At 47.5% G+C, this 19,455-nt stretch overlaps 1 protein-coding gene across 1 annotated transcript in view; it reads left to right on the top strand.

The window, feature by feature from the left end:
- Window positions 1–19,455, top strand: part of Kirrel1 (kirre like nephrin family adhesion molecule 1) — a 59,618-nt gene that overhangs the window by 11,825 nt on the left and 28,338 nt on the right. The window lies entirely within an intron of this gene.

Genomic DNA, 19,455 nt, shown 5'->3' with positions numbered 1-19,455 from the left:
TAATCCCACCACTCAGGAGGCAGAGGCAGATGGATCTCTGTGAGTTTGAGGCTAGCCTAGTCTACAGAGTGAGTTCCAGGACAGCTGGGGTGGGGTGGTTACACAGATAAACCCTGTCTCAAATAAACAAACAAACAATAAAACAAAACAATTAAAAAAAAAAAAGAACAGAAGGCTAGCTTTAACAGTCTAGTCTATCCATTTAATGCTTTAAATGTCCAGGTCTATTTTCTAAGTGTTATGTTGATAGTAATAACTAAAATGGGAAAAGAAAATGCCTGCTTCTTGGATCTATAAAGGAAAGATCCAGTAGATCAGTTAATAACTACAATATGAATACACTGGATAATGGTAAAGGTCATGGAGAACAATAAAACAATAGAAGAGGAGTCTAGGATGTGGCAAGGCTGGTCTACAGTTTAAGTCAGTCAAATTTCTGTGGCTGTGACAAATATTTAAGCAACCTATAAGGATGGAAGGTTTATTCTGGCTCATGACTTTAGTCCGTGGTTGCTTTGTCCCATTGCCTTGCTGATGAAGTAGAACATTGTGGTGGAGAGTGTGTGGCAGAACTAAGCTGCTTATCTCACAGCAGCCAGGAAGCTGAGAGAGGAAAGAGCCGAATCCCAATCCCCTTACCTGCGATGATCTTACTTCCTGCCATTAGACTCTTCCTCCTAAAGATCTCACCATCTCCCAGCAGCACCATGGGCTGGAGACTAAGCCTTTAGTGCGTGGGCTTTGGGAAGATGGATAAGATCCACACCATAACAGGCTGGAGAACTTACGTAGACGATGACAACTTAGAAAATGTCCAAAGGACAGAAAGGAACAGGTATGATGCAGGAATGTGCCTCGTATAGCTGAGCAAAAACTAACATGGTGAGCTGAAGGGAAGAACTAGTAATTGATGTAATGGGTGGAGGCATGTGTGCATAAATGCAACATGCAAGTAATGAGGTCTTCAGGACCACGGTACATTCCTGACCCTCATCACCCTGAACTAGGGCAGATCTCACAAGGTGAACAGCACATTCCAATTAAGATTCCCTGCACTTCACATGGCAGTCTCAGCTCAAGTTTAGGAGTTCCCCTGACCCTTCTGGATTTGACAAATGACTCACAGGGTTCAGAAAAGCACTACACTTACAGTTTTGAAAGAGATCTGTGGGTGGAGATCTAAGAAGGGTCAGGACATCCAGGGCTACCCAGAGAAACCCTGTCTCAAAAATCAAAGCAAACAAAGTAGACCTGGGAAGGCATGGGGACTCACCGTGGTGACTCCAGTTGTCCAGGCACAAAATGGTGGCAAGCACCGGGACACCCATCTCTAGAGTTACTTTGAATTTAGAACTAGCTGGTGGTCTGGGTTCAAAGTAAGAAAGAAGTAAGAGTCGGGTGATACGTTTTGCCTTAAGTTCCGAGGAGTGATGTTGTTATGTATTGACAGTGCAAGGTCAGGGTGAAGACCACGGGCTTAGTTTTGCTTTAGGGGATGGTGCTGGGGATGAAACCCAGGGCCCCTTATGTGCTGAGCGTATTCTCCGTTACTGAACTACATCTCCAGCCCAGGAGCTTCGTTAAGTGTGAGTTGCTAATTAGATACCCAACTACAGATGTTAAATAGGCCATTTGATAGATGCATCTGGGTCTTGAGGGGGCGTTCTCAGCCGAGATGGGACATCAGAAGAGATGGTGTTTAAAGCCACGTAACTAACGGCTGGAGAGATGGCTCAGTCGGTAAAATGCTTGCCACACAAATATGATGACTGAGTTCAGATCCTTAGTCCCCATGTGAAAAGCCAGGTGCAACAGTGCAAGCCTGTAATCCTAGCACTGGAGAGGGAAAGACAGGAGGATCCTTCGATTTTGCTGGCGAGATAGTCTCGTGAATATCTAAGTTGCAGGCTCAGTGAAAGACCCTGTCTCAAAAAAATAAGGCAGAGAATAGAGAAAGATAGCCAACGTTGACCTCTGGTGTCCATCCACAACTGCACTCAGACATACACAAATATGTACAAATGTACCCGTAGACCACATGATTAGATGAGTTCGCCACCGTAGCAAAAGGAGAAGACAGGCCCAAAGCAAAACCCTGGAAACACACAGATAAGTCCTCACTCCTCAAGGAAACTCTTTGTGGCAGACAGAGAGCTTTACAGAACATCATGACTAATCGGAATGAAAAGTGGTGGGGCCCAGTTCCAATGGATACACCTACAACACAACCCCAGCATCGAATGCTCAGGGATGGTTGTGGAAGAGGGAGCGGTAAGAGCCAGAGATTGTGTTTCCTAGGAATGTCAGAGCTACACCCATGCAGTCTCACCAACGGGACTACTGAATAAGGACAACAACAATTGGCATGCTAATGTGAACAGAAGAAAGCCCAGGAGGCCTCAACAAAGAGCAATGGGCAACTAAAGGATGCTGAGATGGGGAGAAATAGTCTTCCCCAGGGAAGAGCACACCCGTTGTTTATCTATATCAAATGGTCAGCCCTAAAGACATATAAGTAATATTATACAGATCGAACGGGTTGTACTTAGGAATATGTATGTTTCACACACACACACACACACACACACACACACACACACACACACACATATAAAACAGCAATCTATATTGTATTTTTTTTAAAAATTCGAAAAATTAAAAAAAAAATTTAGAAGAAATGTCAGAAGGTAGAAAGTCATAGAAAAATCATGTATGTGTATTCCGCAGGACCAGTGAGGAAAGGCCCTGCTTTAACTAGAAAGTTCTACTGTGGCCCATGAGGCAAGATGGCTAAGGACTAGGGGCAGGCTCAACAGTAGACTACATGCATAGCTGGCCTGTGCAAATCCCCGAGTCCAGTTCTACACATGGAAAAATAGGTAAATAAGTACCCACCCCCAATAAGAGGAGGACTAAGACGGGGCTAGTGTTGCTTTGAGGAACTCTATCCCCAGTGACTTTGTGAGAAACGTTCTGGGATGATTTGTGAGGGATGGTAGGATTATGTGCCCAATTCTGCCAGAGTTGATTATGTGCCCAATTCTGTTACGAGGAGAACAGAGGTTAGGGATTCAGCAGTGGCTGTCTGGGGTCAAGAGAGGAGAAGATGCAGCCTATTTACAGGAAGATGCCTGTGGGAGCAGCAGCAGCCTTAGAAATGAAGGATATTTGGTCAGAAGTAAGGAGACTCAGGGGGAATGTCATAACTCTCCTCTCATGCTTAAAGGACTATCATGTGGAAGAGAATTAGATTCATTTTATGTGACCCCAGAGGAAAAACTAGGATTGACGCTTAGAAGCTGCAAAAAGAAAGATTACATTACAGGCTGAGTTAGAAGTCCTTGCATGTGTTATCTCCTCATCTGGTTAATCTGCACTCAATACCTACTGTGTAGTCTGCACTGGCCAAGGCACTCAGGCCGAGTTCTGCTGAAAGCACAGCCCCTTTCAAGTAGTGGAGAGGAACTCAGGCAAGTAGTGTAATGTGGGCTGGAAATGCTGACCTGGCTGGGGTGAGGAGTGAGGATTTGGGGTCATATGGTTCATATGATCATTGGCATAATTCCTGGCTAAGGATAGTCCACTGTCTGATAGTGGAGATCTGTCTCAGTCAAGTCCGGTGAGTTTGCTGGAGGGCTAGGCTATGTAGATACAGCCTTCATAAAAAATGATGTCTGATAGACGACAGGTACCTATCACTTGCGGAGTACTTTCAGTTCTCGTTCTAGCCCTGACAAAGCCAGTCTGTTGTCTTGTGACTTTTAGCCTGGTCCAGGGTTTGGGTATCGAGTGAAACGTCTCTTGCCTCTGTCTCCCAGCTTCGTTCCCCTAAACCTGCTCCATCAAGCCTGTTTTCTGTCCTCTGCCTGGGACCTTCTTTTGTGCTGCCCCTCTACCTGAACGCTTCCCTATTTCCTGAACATGTTTCAGATTTTCTTGTTTCAAGAAGGTCTCTGGAACTCAAGTTCCCTGCATCTGTGGCGTTCTCCATAATTCTTGGTGCAGTCATCCTTGTGTCCCTCGGGCGTGTTGTGAGACATGTCTAGTTTAAACAACATGGAGGGTTGGTCCTTAGAATGCTGTAAATAAGGAGGATGGAAGGAAGTAGGAAGCAGGAAGACTGCTTCTAGTTGCACCTTCCTTGAAATTGGTATTCTCTTCATTCTACAAAGCAAGCGCGTTGCCCCAGATTGACTGGGCCAGTGGGCTGCTGCATGGACACACTTGAGCACCGCACTCTGCTGCCTCTCTCAGGGTGGAAAAGGAAAGAGTTAAGACAGGAAAGCTTCTTTTTGTTCAGCCTGACTGTTCTGAGCTTCAACCTGCTGAGCCTATGAGGGAGACATAGACTATGCCCCACCCTCTCTGAATTCACAGCCATAGAATCACAGGACATCAAAGAGGGACATGGGGAGATGACATGGAATAGCCACAAAGGGAAAGAAACTGTGTGCCTTTGTGTATCTACAAAAATAACAAAATGTCCGATTTGGCAACTCAAGGCAGGTCCCTGAACAACCACACACTAATCCCATTGCAGCGAGTCTCCATTCTGGAGGCCTTGTTCTCCAGGTAGAAGGGTAAGTACAGGAGTAGGAAGTGCTTCATGTTGGAGGACTTATAGGCAGAACAGTCTAATGGCGTCAACCTCACTTCTCAGAGAAGAGAGAAAGACAAGGTGGACAGATTAAAGGGACATAGCACAGTTGAACCCAGGGATTCCAAGAGGAGCAGTCGGGTGGGTGGGCTTGTTGGAGAAGGTCTCCTGGAGAGGAGGCATTTGGGTTGTATTTAGGAAGAAAAAAAACTTGGAGTAGCAGGCAAGAAATCACAATGAATAAGATATTTGTAAGAGGCTGGAAAAAGTGGAGGAAGCTAACTTTGAGGTTCAGCTCGATTCTATAAACGTTGCTTGAGAATGTCTACCAAGACCTAGATATCCTGACTATGTACAAAGGTGAATTAACTCTACCTGTCCTCTAAGAGCACACCAAGGTTTTGCAGAGTAATGAGGTACACACGGTCCCTAGGAACTCTGTGGTGGCCTTGGCCCAGGCTTTGTGTTAGAAAGGCTCCCAGGCACCAAGCCAGAACTGCATCTTGAAAAATAAATAGAAATGAACAAGGGGTAGGGCAGGGAGCTTCCTAAGGGTGGGTGCTGGAGTAGGATGCTGCTGGCACGGGCAAGACCCTGGCAAGTTGAGATTCCTCAAAGGTGAATAAGTGGATGCTGGAAAGTGTAGAAGAGGATGCTGAAGAGGTAAATAGCAATAGCTTTGGGTAAGACTTACCCTAATTTGTATTTCATCTGAAGTCAGTGGAGAACCACTGAAGGGTTTTAAACTGGGCAGTGGTACCACTTGGCATATGCTTTAGAAATATCATTTGGGCAGCTGTGTGGAGAATGGATTTAAGAGGAGCAAGCTGGAGGTAGGGAACCATCAGGAAGGTATTGAAACAGTCCTGGCGAGTAGTGGAAGAGATTTTAACCACTTCGGTGAGGGTGGAGATGAAGGGTTAAAATGCGGACCTACTTAGGAGGGATATCCATGATATATGTCATTGAGGGAGTCTTGGATGAGTCTCAGGTTTAAACGAGGGTGAAGAAGTAACAGGGTCTCTAGACAGAAGGACTAAGGAAATGAACCTGAGAATCTTCCCACATCACAGAAGTCATGGCCCTTGGTAAATGAGGGAGGATCATCAAATACAGCGCCACAACCCTTATTGGCTGAGTCTAGGTGATGTAAGCACTTCCTGGGAGTCTCTGGCTGAGGATCAAGGGCTTGGCACTTCTTAGGTTTAAGCCAAAGTCAGCCTCAGGAGAGAGAGTGGAAGGTGAGAGGGATGTGCCTGTGGCATAGGGCGGGCATCTGCATCATTTGCTTCATGCAGGTCTTTCACAGGGACAGGACTGCGGGGTATAGTTGGCATGGAGATGACACGAGCAGGATTCTATGGGAACCTACTCACACTTCGTTTCTGGTTTCGCTCTTAAATGGTTCTATGACCTGAGACTTCAGGAGATTCATGTCTCCTCTTTTGACCCCTGATTTTATTTTTATTTTTTTTTGTACAGTAAAGGGTCAGGTTAGATCAGTAGGTTTCATCAAACGTGAAATCTCGCAATTCTGGAGAATATAGTCAGATATTAAGTCTCATGAAGCCCAGGCTGGCCTTGAACTCAGCGAGTAGCGGCAAAAGGTGACTTTGAAGTCACGAGCCTCTTGCTTCCACTCTCCAAATACCTTTCCACAGGTCTGTAGCGCCCTACATGGCTCCAACACAGACCTGTCTGGGGAGAAGAGACATCTGTTGTTCCCTATAGCTCCAAATGAAGGCTCGCTCCTCATGCCTTAGTTTTGTCTAAACCAAATCAACGATTTGGACCACTGACTAAAGATCCCAAAGATGGCACAGGCAGGCTCTCATAGGAGGCTGTTCTCGGGTCTCCAGTCCTGCCTCTGCACTCATGGCTTACGGTATCCTCTGGAAGAGCTTACCCTCCTTCATGTTGTCTGAACTGAAGCAAGGGGCACGTGACAATCCTGATTGCTTGCTCCCACTTGCAGATTGCACCACCTATAAAAGTAGCCAGTAAGCTGTTGTTTTGAATGGTTCAAGGTCACATAGCAAATATCTATAGATTATGAAGTGAACATTAGTGAAATAGCAACAGTGGCTGTTTCATTACTATGCATAAAATCCCTTTAAATCCGCATAACTCAGCACTGCCAATAACCGATACACAGCCGTGGCAATACCAGCCCTAGAGTGGCTGTGCCCACTCTGACGTCTGCTTATCTCCGACCTGGGGAAGAATGCAGTGAGGAGACATGTCCCTTTCTTCCTCCATTCTCTCTCTCTTCTTCGTTCATCCTCCCTTCTTGCTTACTCTTTTCCTGGGAAAGGTATAAGAACAACTTAGTAAAACCTCTTCCCCGTCATCTACAGGATGAAGTCCTATGGTGGCCACTAGGCCACTCGCACATCATTGACCTCTGCCTGCCCTCCACTACACCAGGATTCTTGTAAATGTCTTCATCTGCTGTCTGGTCAGACGCACTGTAAGGGACCGACCCTCTCCTCTCAGCTTCCACATTCCTCCGACCCGTAAACCCTGCTGACTGGCATATTTCATGTTCCTCCCATTTCTTTGTATCCACTGTCTTAATTTTAAACTCTTATAGTTCCCCCCAGAAGGAGGTACAGCTACTCTGTGCTGTACCTACCCTTTTCCCAACCTATATCAGATGACCTCTACTACCCCCCATGATGAAAAGTCCAAACTCATGCACGTGAGAGTCCATGTGATCCGATCAATGCTGTCTCCTCTGCCCCATCCTTTGCCCTGTCTCTTAAGTGCATCAGAACGACTTGCAGGTGCTGCATTATGCCGTGCATCCTTCCATTTGCTTACCTGGAGTTTTTGCTTGGAGGACACCTTCCCCGGAAATCATTTGTGTGCTTTTGTGAGCACCTCCCAGATTTCAGATCTTTGACTGGCTGATGTCCCTTCTCTGCCAACCTTTCATACTTTGTCCTTTCATCTAGAACCCCATACTATATTTATATGTGACTTAAGTATTTACCTGTAAATTTGAGAGCAGGAGATGTGGCACTCCACTTCTTGTCTCTATACCATAACAGTAGCACACACACACACACACACACACACACACACACACACACACACACACCACAGTACAGTAAATGCTTATGGGGCTATTGGGATGAATGAGTAAAGACACTCGATGCCAAGCCTAGAGTTGATTCCTAGAACCTGTACACAGGCAGATGGAGAGAACCAACTCCACAAAGTTGGCCTCTGACATCTGTAGTGGTATTTGCTCTGCCCATGACGTTGGGCCATACGGCTCAGAGGAGGTGGTGCTTCTTGCCATTGTATGTGACTTCTTAAAGTGAAAGGGAGAGGAGTCATGAGGCCCCTTCTCCCTCCCTCCTGCTTCCTGGTGTGATCGAACTGCTAGGTCTAAGGGTTTTGGGTTCATACCCCATATTGGGCGCCAGATAAAGTGAGAAATCCATGGGAGTGTGCTTAAGGAATATTAGGGAATTTAGTAGGATGTAAATTGAAGAAATACACTCACAAATACAGAACTGAGTAGACAGCTGAAGTCGTCCTCTTATCTGTCTAGAAGCGAATCTACCTGGCAGTTCGATCACACCAGGAAGCAGGAAGAAGGGGCTTCTTGACTCCTCTCCTTTTCCTTTTAAGAAGTCACATACAATGGGAAGAAGCACTTCCTCCTTTGGGTTGTATAGCCCAAGGTCATGGGCAGAGCAAATGCCACTACAGACATCTACATGCATGCCATGGGATGCATGGCTACCCATCATGTACACACATACACACACACACACACACACACACACACCACGTACATCCACACACACTGTCTCACAATAATGATACATTTTTACTTTTTTGTTTTGTTATGTTTTTCTCTGTGTAGCATGGCTGTCCTGGAACTCGCTCTATAGACTAGGCTGCCTCCCAAGGATTAAAGACAATTGCCACCACTGCCTGGTACATTTTTACTTTTTAAATAGATTTATTTTATTTGTAATTTTGTGTGTCCCAGCCATGCCTCACTGTTCTCCAGACACCAATACACTGCTGCCTCTGTCAAAAGGTACATACTGTGTTACATCTGCTAGCTCATGATTTCATCCTGTCCTTTGCAAACTTCTCATGTTCATTCTTTCCTCCTTTTTGTATCATCGTCATCATCATCATCATCATCATCATCATCATCAAGACTGGATCTTATGCAGTTCAAAATGGCCTCAAACTTTTTTTATTTTAAAATGTATTTTATTTTATGTGTATATCTGTGTGCCTGAGTTTAAGTCTGTATACTGTATGTGTACAGGAGCCCATAGATGTCAGAGGAGGGTACTGGATCCTCTGAAGCTGGAGTTACTGACAGTTGTGAGCCACCATGTGGATGCTGGGAACCAGGATCCTCTACAAAGAGCAGTAAGTGCTCTTAACCTCTGAGCTGTCTGTCTAGCCCTGGCCTCCTACTCTATGTAGCTAAGGCTGGCCTTAACCTCCTGCCTCTACTTTCTGAGTGATGGGATTACAGGTGTGCGTCATTCTGCCCAACTCTTTATTCTTTCCTTTTTTTATCACCATTGAAATTTCTAATTTCTTCCCAGATGTGGGTCCATGTTTGTTATCCCAGCCCTCAGAAGGCTGAGACAAGAGGATCACTGTGAGTTTACGGCCAGACTGGGCTACACAGTGAAGCGCTGTCTCAGAAACAACAGCAACCAAAACAAAACAATTAGTTTCTCTCCTACATACCAGAGCTAGTGTTTGACTAGAGCTTCGTTGTTCTTAATACCTGGAGGCTATGCTTTCTCCATCCCCCCCCCCCCCCATCGCCACAGTGTTGGCCATAAACTCTGGATGAAGTGCCCCCTAGTGGAGGAGCAGAGTACATTAGATCACCTATTTCAATTTCTGAGTTTCCTTTTTTTTTTTTTTTTTTCTGGAATCATGGGCCAGAATGGATGAAGAGAGTGGTCATCTGGGTTGAATTGAATTTGAGGGTAGGATCGACTGGAAGACTGGTTAAATTTGACAACTCACAGAAGTCATAAACAAGATTTCTCACCACTGAGTCTCTTGTGGATATTTATGCAAGCATCATCATTATTATTATTACATTATTACTCAAGTTTTGATTGTCTTAGATGCATGTCAAGCTATGGGGAAACATGCTAAATCTGTATTAGTTACAGCTGTTCTCCACCTCCGAGGTCAGGGTAGTATCTCTTCCCATGTCACTACTGTGCTAGAGGACCGGTCATATAATATGTATAGTGATTTTCAGTGCCTCTCTCTGGCTTCACTCTGATGTCTGAGCGTTGACCATCATTTTCAAGATCTGTTCAGCCCACGCACTTTACAGGTGAGAGAATAAGAGCTGGGGAGTGTTGCTGGCCCACATGCCTACTTCCTGGCAGAGCGGTTGTTCAATCCCAGTCTTCTAATTCCAGTGAAATTTTTGTTGTTGTTTTTGAGGCATGCGCTGGGGATGGAATCCAGGGTTATGAGCATGCTAGGCAACACTCCACCACTGGGATGGTCCCTTATTCCCCAGCAGACATTTTCTCCCCACACTATTTACTAAAATCCACCCGCTGACTTGCTCTTAGAATTCCTCTGTCTCCATCAATTCTGTTTATTCGGCAAAAGGTTATTTTATCAAACATCTACTCCTGCAGAGAGGCTGTGCTGGGAGAGGGGGGGGGTCCTTAAAATAGAGCAGTGAGCTCAACAGAGTTGCTCCTCTTCGCAAGGTTACCCCTTTTCTGGACGTGAGGAGTTACAGGTGTGCACACAGGAACCTTCCTTTCATGGACCATTTCACCAGCTTCTTCAGCATCCTTTGTGTGGGCTTCTCTGCCACCCATTTCTGGGTTTATCTGTTATCCCTGTTGCATCGCTGATGGAGCTGAAACTCTGAGAGTCTGAGCCTTCACTTGGCTGAACCTAGGCCCAAGGATTTACAGCTCTACCACCCTCAAAAAGCAGGAAAGAAAAACAAAACAACAATAACAACAACAACAACAACAACAAAACCCACCTTGGTTGCCTAGCCTGGAAAGGCCCTAGGACCTGACATTTATTAAGTTGTCATTATCCATGGCTATTTGAAGCTTCCTGGTCCCCTGAGGTTCCTTCTGCTTCGTTATAGAAGAAACCTACCTTGAATTGCTTTTGCAGCTCTGTCAGAGACGTGGGCTTGTCTAACAGAGCAACAGAGAGCTCTGCGTTTGTTACAGCTGTTCCTCACCTCAGAGGTTTGGGCAGCATACCCTCCCTAGACCATCGTCTCGGCGCCATCTGGGGAAGGCCAGCATGCCAGTAATTTGTGTGTCTCAAAACCACTTTATTGGCCTCTTGTGGTATTGAAAGTCATGTAATTATGAGCAGAATTTATATGTTACCAGGGCTGCGGAGGCACCCTCCCCGCATCTCCTTCCAGGCACTGCAAATATTGAAGGCTGGCTGAGAAAAGAATCAAACATACCCACCTTTATTATCCATGCACCCTGTAGATAAGGTTTTAATTGAAAATTGGTTCATCTGTTCCCTGTGCCTAATTACAAGCTGCCTGCCATGCCGGTGGAGCTCAGAAAGAGGAGCTCAGCATTCTCAGAGAAGACCTGAGCTTGGGGTCTTAGATGCGGTGGCAGTGAGTTCTGCATCCACTGCTGAAGCCTTCTGGTTGCCTAGGCATGAGCAAGTACTGGCTTTGGCTTGCAGGGGTTCCTCGCCACCTATTCTGCTGCCCATGGCTGTGTCTTCTTCCATGAGGACAGGATGTAGCTCTGGCCTGCTTCCTTCCTCCCACTCTCCAGGGATACATTCCTCCCCCTATCCTTTCCACTTCTTTCTTTCCAGCCAGATGGGCCCAGCCACTCTCTGTCCTCACCTTCCCCTGCACACTTCTGGGCTTGTCTGGAGGCCACCCATGCCCTTCCAGGGTACTCCTTCCCCACCTGACTCAACCCTTCTCCTGTACATCTTTCTCTGACAAGCCATTGCGGTGGTCATGGCAGATCTTGGGCCCTTATGATCCCAAGTACTTGTTTCTCCCGCCAGGCTGTACAGAGACCTTCCCCCTCTCTAACTCTTCCTTCCAGGGGACAGGCTCTGCATTCAGGGAATAGAGTGGGGGGGCCTGGATTTCAGGCCCTTTCTGCATTCGGAGAGTTGATCACCATGCCAGATGGCAGAGCAAGATAGATCACATTGGTTGTCTTGCTCAGGCACCCAGGACCTACCTCCGATGACGCTTCCTCCACCCTGGCCTACTCCGTCTCGGCCCCACTCACATATCATTGCTGCCATGTTTAGCTCCAAGGATAATTCTCCTGCCAGAGAGCGGGAGGAGGAATTCATCTTCCAGCTCCCAGGCAGGCAGCTGTGAAATACGATTTCTAAAGTGTTTATAATGCACCATGTTTAGATAGCACTTTACATCTTCCAGAGCAGCTGGCTGAGCAGTGGTGCTGCCCATCTGGGCTCGGGGCTCGGGGACTGACTCTTCACCTCAAACACATGCCGAGCTTCCGTGCCTTAGTTTCCCCTTCTGAAACAGCGAAGGCGTCATGAAGTCTCTTCCTTCTGCTAGACTGTGAAATATGGCTTCTCTTTCCCCGCCCTATCCTCTTCTTCCAAACCTGTGTTCTCCTTAACTGGAAAGTGCCTAGCATTCCTCATGTACTAATGAAAACCCCAGTGTGTGCCTGTTGGTGGCCAGAGTCCGGGATTCAGCAGAGCCGCCTGCCTGTGCCATCACTTGGAGGTTGATGGACTAGGAGCGTGAGGCTCCTGCCTCCAGCCCTGTGGCCTAAGTGAAGGCCGCAGAGGATGCCACACTCCCAACCCCCTTTGTTTAGGGTCAGGAGACCCTCCCTGTGGGTTGAGGAACCAGCTAATGTCTATAGACACAGAAAAGATTCTCACCTTGTTCATGGTGAGCCTCCCTCAGCCACCACCCTTCCTGTGCCCTTCCACATGGGTGTGGAATCAGAACTCTTATCTCTTTAGTCCTCTCCTGGCCTTTTGCCAGACCCAGAATTCTTCCCTACTTGCAAACCACCGAATCCTTTCCCGTCGGCCATCCAAAGACCAGAGAAATCCCAGGGTGAGCCAAGGAATGACCAAGACGTGGAGAAGTGACGATGGCCCCTGCGGTTACCCCCTTATTCCTCTCCAAAAGATAGCTGCTCCGGTGGCGACAGTGTCCACTTCCCATACTGCCTTCTTTGAAACAGTTCGTCTCGCTGAAAGGCCCGTGGTAATTCTGTGTTTGTAAGTAACATCTTATTGATTTGCGGACAGTCTGGGTTTTAGTTTCTGGGGGTCCCGCCTTTGGCAATAACAGTCCAGCGTCTCAGGACCTCAGTGCCCTCGAGCTGCTGCTCACCCAGAGCTTACTTTAACCTTTTGTGGTGACTGTCCGTGACAGTTCCTCAATGAACTACCAGATAGAGAAGTCTTTGGTAGGTGTGTGGTTGCTGTGCAGCTGATGGACGCTGGGGCAGGCTGGGGAGGTGTTTTTCGGGAGGGTTGTTTTGGTTGTTCTCTGAATCTTCTTCATGGAGTGCTGCGTGTCTTCAGCTACGGTTGTGGCATCTGTGTCTGGCCAGAGTGGAGCCTTGTAACAGAGGGTCAGACCTAAAGCTCTGTGCGCGTTGGCACTTGGTGTCACTGGCTGATTTCAGGCTCTATAGTGCCTGAGGGATGGAGAAGTCTTCCCTGCCCCCAACCCTGTTGACTCCTTTACCTGCCAGGAAGACAATTCCTTACCCAGGTTCCCCAACTTTTGTTCCGCTGCTTTTCGGTGGACGAATTATCAAAAGTCCATTATTATTCTGAACATTCTCCCCCTCCTCCCTTCCTGTCCTGCCCTAGGATTCCAGAGCCCACTTTTGTTGTTGAGAAATGCCTAGAGGCCACTAGTCAAGGGCACTTGATCCATTCTCCTCCTCCCAAGGACTTGTCACAGGCATTGACAGCTGCCTGGAGACTATAGGGCCCACCCAAGGACTGGAGATTCTGACGGATTTTGACCCTGCTTGCTTCCAGACTCAGATCTGAGTGCAGATGTTCTGGGCTCAAAGTAGTTTAGATCAAGAAACAGTTGGGGACAAGAGAGATGGCTCAGTGGTTAAGACTACTGGCTGCTCTTCCAGAGGACCGGGGCTTGATTCCCAGCACCCACAAGGCACCTTTGATGGTTTTTCTTAGCAGCCCTCTTATCCTACAAGGAAAAGTCACGAAACACGACAGAACCCACTAGAAAGTTTTATTGAGAAAGGGAAAAGGGATAGATGTGCCCAGGCCTGCTGAGAGGACACATGAGGGAAGGGGGTAGGGGTGGGGGTGGGGGGATATGGGGCCTGCCTTTTAAGGGCCACCCCAAGCATGTGCACACACAGGCCCATGAGGCTAGTCCACGAATGTTCATAGTTCACGTGCTCATGCAGCACGTGATTTACGTGACCTCGCAGCGCATGGGTTACGTAGGACATATGACCCGGAAATGACTAGGCGAAATGACTAAGTGTCCCGCTGGGGCATGCCGATCATGGGGGCGTGGCTGGAATTTCTGTCAACCTTAACTATCCAAACTGTCCTTAACGCCAATCTCAGGGAACCTGACATCTTCTTCTGGCCTCCTTGGGCACATGATTCACAGACGTACGTGCAAGCAGAACACCCATACATGTAAAATAGAAAGAAAAGAAAAAGAAACAGTTGGAAGCCGGAGTGATTTTTCAGTCTCCCTGAGATCTTGGTTAGGGTGACATCTCTTAGAAATGTGTGTTTCAGGTGACATCTGGGAAATGGTGTCTCACCCCCTGGAGAAAGAACTATAACTAACTCCATCATCCTACTCCATGAGCTGAGGGCCCAAACCTAGCACATCTACCACACATCTCGGTCATCTGATTTGGCTGTGACAAGAACAGTCATTTCCAGGCGCCCGCCACAGTAACAGCTCCTGAGAGATGTGGAGAGCTTTGCTCATCGGAGATGTCACAGGGAGGGAGCAGGGCTCAGAGGGAGAAGTCTGCTCCAGAGTCAGGCAGGATCAGGTAGGAACAGGCTCCAGAGCAGCTCAGTACCCTGTATACACCCTCCCCACCACAGCCCTCCGGCACAGCACCCTCCCTACCACAGCCCCCCTGCACAGCACCCTCCCTACCACAGCCTCCCTGCACAGCACCCTCCCTACCACAGCCTCCCTGCACAGCACCCTCCCCACCACAGCCCTCCGGCACAGCACCCTCCCTACCACAGCCTCCCTGCACAGCACCCTCCCCACCACAGCCCTCCCTCCTGCACAGCACCCTCCCCACCACAGCCCTCCCTCCTGCACAGCACCCTCCCCACCACAGCCCTCCCTCCTGCACAGCACCCTCCCCACCACAGCCCTCCTGCACAGCACCCTCCCTACCACAGCCTCCCTGCACAGCACCCTCCCCACCACAGCCCTCCGGCACAGCACCCTCCCTACCACAGCCTCCCTGCACAGCACCCTCCCCACCACAGCCCTCCTCCCTGCACAGCACCCTCCCCACCACAGCCCTCCTGCTGGCAGCCTGCACAGCACCATGCTGGAAAGAAGGAGTCAGAGGCAGAAGATGTCAGGTTCTGCCAAGTGGACTGGAGCTGACAGTCTCTGTCTGTTCAGACATGCCTCTGGTTGTCTCCGTGATTCTCACTGCTCTCTGTTCCACATCAGATTCCTTTGAGCCTCACATCCCTGTAACAGACGCCCCCAGACCCCTCTTTACTCCCAGCTTTTAGGACAAACCACTTGGAACAGTAATGACCATGTTAGCCTGAGAGTCTAGAGGTCTGCATTTCTAGTGTGATGTGGCCTCGGGGTGAAGTTGACACCTTCTGTTGACCTCTGCCTTTAATGGCCTCTGTGATTTAGATTCTCCATCCAGGTATGTGGGGGCAGAAAATTTTGGTTGGAAGTAGTTGAAGTAAAATTAGAGATAGGAACGGTGGCCTTTGGGCTTAGGGTAGAGATGAATAAGAAAGAGCTGGAATCTGGGGTCAGACTCCATATTGAGGTTACTTGTAAGATGAAGGTGTGGCCTAGGATCCTAGTGATTCGATAAATGTCTTTTGATCACTCAAGCTGTTCTTGACACTAAGGTCACCTGAGATGTCTTGCCTTCAAGACAAACATATTCTACTTAAGGTTTGGTGTGACGATCGGTTTAAGATGCATTGGTGTTGGGGTTGAGGTTGGGTTAGGGGTAAAGACTGAAGCAGGAATGTGGAGCCATTATGGTGGCATTGAAGAGGTTTCTGTGTAAGTTCCTTCTTCCAAAGCTCTGCTTAATTCTTTTCTCCTGGTGCTTACTCAAGCTTGTCTTTGCTGCCTAAGGCTTGCAGGACTTACTGAAATCCTTTTAATGACTGTGACCATCTGTTACCCCTCCTAGCTACCAGCCCTTTCCCTTCTCCTCTCCTCCTCTGCTTCCCCAGCAGGGTGTCTGCATTCCTGGGGTTGTGGCTGAGTCTCTCTGACTCTTACCTCTTATTTTTAATCTGCTTAGAGTCTCTAGGATGACCTATTTGCCCCCCACTCCCTGCCTCCTTCCCCCACCGCTGCCCCTTGTAGTCCCAGACTCTCACGATTCTACGTCTTTACACAGCCATGGGATCCTTCCGTCTTTATGTGTGTTTTTACCGTGCTCAGGGAATCTGGTCTCTCCAGCCTCCCTCTTGACTTACCCCTTCTTCCATGGCTGACGTCTTAGAAGACGTCCCCTGCCTCTGCCTCTGCCCTGCCGTTTCACTCTGCCTGTCCTCCTCAGTCCGTTTCCTCAGAGCACAGCCCACCTCATCCATTCTCACTGCCTCTGTATCTGTGGAAATCCCATTTAAGGCAGACCCCTGGAGGAATCATGTGCATCCAACCAGGAGCAGGTAGTTCTGCACAGAGCCATCACTCCCGAGGGATACAGGTGAGGAGGGATGCCGGAACGAGGGCTCAAAGCAGAGAACCCCCTCTTCTTTCATTCCCAGTGAAGTAACAGGAGTTCAGGGTGGGGATTGGGTAGATGAAATACCAATACTTCGGGAGGGAGGAAGTTGGTGCCAGCACTCTCTGAGCAAAGGTCAAACTGCTTCTACCTTCCATTTTACAAAACTCTGCAGTCCACCCACTGAGAGCCTGGGTTAGAGGTTTCTCTCCACCCAGCCCCTCCTTAACCCTTCGTCCTGTGCTGTCAGAACCATCCCGTGATCCTGGGAGGATGTCACCTCCATGCATTAATCCATCTACCCGCCCATCTGAGGACTGAGGGCTTGGTGGACCCTGGTGTCAAGGAAACCACAGGCTGTTTGTTGGAATGCACTGCACCCCTCTCCCCCCAAGAGAGATAACTCAAGGGGAATATTGGCTTATCCAGGAAACGTGGTGCTAAATTTGTCGTGAGATTGCTGTCGTGAGCAATGAAAGAAGCCTCTCAATGTGGAGGACTGGGCAGCTAAATCAAAAATCACTAAGTTATTTCAGGGACCAGAGACGGTGGAAATGGAGGAGAAAGAGACCTCCCTTCTTGGGACAACAGAGGGTGATCAAAAAAAATTATATATATATATATATATATATATATATATATATATATATATGTGTGTGTGTGTGTGTGTGTGTGTGTGTGTGTGTGTGTGTGTGTGTATGTATCGGAGATGCAGAGAACAGCTGTAAAGCAAGCAGGCTGCACCCTGGAGGGTGTTCCTATACTGTGTCTACATCTTCTCTGCCATGGGCTCCATCAGGCTCCTATCTGAAACCTTTTATGAAGTAGAAGCTCTTTGGAACTCCAGGTTTAGAATCCAAGCGGTCTCGGATTGGCGCCTCCATGAACCCTTGCCATGTACCCACAGGTTGTCACCCTGTCCCCATCATGTGGTGAGGTAAATTACTTTAGCCTTCTTCTTTCACCTTTGCCCTCGGGACATGCGTGTCCCATTTAACAAGCAAAGGAAGAAAGATCGGGAACAAATACCATAAGTTCCTCCCCACATGGCTCCCTGCCTTGGAGTCAGCAGCCTATCTCTGAGCTTTCTCCCCTCTGTGCAGGCTGCCGGGGCCCTGCTCTACAAAGGTGGGTTTTAGAGCCCCCACCCCAGGCTCCCCCAGCTCCCTGCAGCAAATTAACATCCCATGCCTCTTAGAGGTTCGGAGTGAATAGTTAGATGGCTCAGTTCCACAGCCAGTTGGCACTGCTTTTACTCTACACAAGACTGATCCAGATAACCTCAGCTTGGGGCTTCTGGAAGTGTCTTGGTGGGAAATCTTTTTAACGGAGATTAGTTGGAAAAGCCTACTATGCCTTGGTTTTAGGCAGAAGGTTCCATGGTTTCCCTTTTGATGAAGACTTATCAGCTCGTGTGTGTGTGTGTGTGTGTGTGTGTGTGTGTGTGTGTGTGTGTGTGACCTACGAAAAGGGTCTGTGGCTATAGCTAGTAGCTAGTAGTAGTTCCAAAGGAGGAACAGGTCAAACATGTAACAAAATCAGGTTTATTTATCCATTCAGTAAATACCCATTAATGATATTCATGCAGGAAGCGCCTGCTAACGTTCTAAGATCCACACCCCCATGCTTAGAGTTGGGGGCAACCATACCACGGCTCTACTAAACCCACTCCCATGGCCTTATCTCTTCACCATTGATTAGCTGGTATTGTCTAGCATGACACTGATGGAACTCTTCAGCCGTTAACTGGTTATCACCTCCTCCAGCTCCCCTGATAGAATGTGATAGCAAGAACAGCTTCCCATTTCTACAGCATGTCCATTCCGATGCTTGGCTTCCAGGACACAGTGGTCAGGCTAAGCTACGTCTAGGATCCTGAATGGATGTATTTTCCCGACTGTCCTGCTACCCAGCCCTTCTGTCTTCTGAGAACATTTTATTCTCCCTTCCCTCCCTGCTGTCCAATATAACTCCTGCACGTTCCTCAAAGTCCAGCATAGATACCCAACAGTTCTTTGAGGATTCTTCCTACAACCTCGGATACTTTCCTCCATTCTGCTTTACCCTATAGTGTCTGTAGGCAGAAGGTTCCAAGTTTTCCCTTTTGGTGAAGACACAGCGGTTTTTTTGTTTTTGTTTTTGTTTTTGTTTTTTTGGTTTTTTGGTTTTTTTTGTTTGGTGTGTTTTTTTTTTTTTGTTTTTTTTTTTTTTTTTTTTTTGTGTGTGTGTGTGTGTGTGTGTGTGTGTGTGTGTCTAGTGGAATTTTAGTGGGTAAGGGCAGGTCTACCAAGTCTGTCTTTGCATCCTGAGTCCAGAACAGTGCCTGGTAGGTAGTAGGCACTCAATAAATATTTGTTACATAAAGTATATTTAATTGATATAATCATTAATGAAGATAACTGAATAAGTATGTATTGAGAACCCATGATATACAAAGCTAGTCATTTCAGAAGATGAATGAGATTATATCTGTTATTCCAAGGGGTTTTCTATCTCATCATCTGAACACAGACCCAGAATAAAATATAGAATGAGCATAGGTCTAAGTCAAGGTGAGGCTTGATCATGTCCAAAGCCCACCACTATTATGTTGAATTCTCCTAGTTAGGTTAATTGCTGTGGACTAAAGGTCTACCCTTCACTTTCTCTCGACTTCTCTCTTAGATCGTTGTTGACCTATAGTTGTTGACCTATTCTTTCCCCTTTAACTGTCCTGATTCAGTGTTTCTTTCCTTATCTTTTCAAATCTACCTTGACTGAACGATCATGGATTGATTATTTGATAGGTGTTTACCTAAAGAAAAAAGAAAACAGAAATCATAAGTATACCTATACCCAGAGTTCTCTAGAACACTACTGAGAGATGCCATCCTGCTTCATAGTGATGCCTCTAGT

This window comes from Peromyscus eremicus, chromosome 6, assembly GCF_949786415.1.
Source record: "Peromyscus eremicus chromosome 6, PerEre_H2_v1, whole genome shotgun sequence".
In the NCBI taxonomy this organism is placed as follows: domain Eukaryota; kingdom Metazoa; phylum Chordata; class Mammalia; order Rodentia; family Cricetidae; genus Peromyscus; species Peromyscus eremicus.
This window is presented reverse-complemented; position numbering and strand designations above follow the sequence as displayed.